At 44.1% G+C, this 1,532-nt stretch overlaps 1 non-coding gene across 1 annotated transcript; it reads left to right on the top strand.

Annotated features, from left to right (window-relative positions):
• The first annotated feature begins 477 nt into the window (after positions 1-477).
• On the top strand, positions 478-615 carry LOC119924752. Its single transcript, XR_005449448.1, has one exon. It is a non-coding gene; the product is annotated as a small nucleolar RNA SNORA7 (small nucleolar RNA).
• Positions 616-1,532: the final 917 nt, after the last annotated feature.

The raw sequence follows: 1,532 nt of genomic DNA, 5'->3' as shown, positions 1-1,532 counted from the left end.
TAAAGTGAAAAAAAAGCCAAACCCATTTTGCTTAGATTTTCCATGAACCCTGATCTTTGATTAAGAATTGGAAGGACTTGATAAAACAAATGAGATCATATCCCAGAGATTCTAGAAGACGCATTTCCTTTCCTGTTTGGATTTTTGCTGTGGAAAATAGTTTGAATTACTTAGGAGTTTGATATTCTGTATATCCGGCATTCCCCTTATAGCCTGCAGGATCTTTGAAGGGAAGAGCTGGCTTTTACCCACTCTGAAAACAGAGTGGCTTAGTGGAAAGAGAAAAAGCCCGGGAGTCAGAGGACCTCGGTTCCAATTCCAGTTTTGCCACTTGCCTGCTGTGTGACCTTGGGCAAGTCTCTCTTAAATTATCTGTGCCTCAGCTTCCTCATCTGTAAAATGGGGCTTAGGAAAGTGAGCCCCATGTGGGACAGGGTCTGTGTCCAACATGATTATCCTGTATCTACCTCGGCACTCCCCCTCTCAGGGTCGCACCTGGAGAGTTTCCAGTACTCTACCAGTCTTGGCTATGGGAGGGAGAGTCAAGCAGAGGCCTCCCCATTCCATTTTTAGCCTGGCTAGTGGCTAGCGAGTGGAAGGCAATCTGCTACAAGTCAAAACTCTCCTGTGCTGGGAAACAATGGCATGGGAGAGAGTCGAGGGCGGAGACTTGAGTTCACTGAGCAGAAGGAGGCAATGGTAAATACTTCTGTATTTTTACCAAGAAAACTCTATGGATCCACTACCAGAACGATTGCAGATAGAGGTGGGGCGTTCTGGGAGAGTTGTGTCCATGGCATCACTATGTTTCGGACACGACTCGACGGCATAAGACCCCAGCACTTAGTACATGTTTATTCTATTTATTTTATTTTATTAATATGTTTTGCTTTGTTCTCTGTCTCCCCCTTCTCGACTGTGAGCCCACTGTTGGGTAGGGACCGTCTCTATATGTTGCCAACTTGTACTTCCCAAGTGCTTAGTACAGTGCTCTGCACATAGTAAGCGCTCAATAAATACGATTGAATGAATGAATGAATGCCTAGCACATTGTAAGTGCTTAAATACCACTAAGACCACCTTGCTATTTCCAGGCTTCCGCTGTTCTCACTGATTTTTGGCATGCATCTCGGTAGCCCCGAGTCAACTTTTAGCTACCTTATTACTTGCAGAAGTGGTAGGGGGTATTTAGGAGGGGCATGGAGAAGGAATGTGGAGGAAGGGGTTGGGTGAGTCTTCCTCTTTCTCCCTTCTGCTATTCCCACCCCCCAACAATAATGTCATTTTTATTATCTGTATCTTTGAGACATATTATTTTCCCCAAAGAGCCTCCTGCTTCTCTTCAGAATGCTGAATGGAATCCAAACTTGATCCTTTACTCACTGCACACAGAGAAAACAAGTTTTAAATTTGAATACTGGGAATTAGAAGGTGTTTTTGCCAACCATTAAGCCACCCAATTCCAGATATTTCAATTCGAGTAAGTTGAGTCAAACCTCCAAAGATTCATTTAGGGGTTTCGTTTCTGAGAA

This window comes from Tachyglossus aculeatus, chromosome 2 (assembly GCF_015852505.1).
Source record: "Tachyglossus aculeatus isolate mTacAcu1 chromosome 2, mTacAcu1.pri, whole genome shotgun sequence".
Lineage (NCBI taxonomy): Eukaryota > Metazoa > Chordata > Mammalia > Monotremata > Tachyglossidae > Tachyglossus > Tachyglossus aculeatus.
The sequence above is the reverse complement of the archived record's forward strand: the minus strand, read 5'-3'. Positions and strand labels throughout refer to the sequence as shown.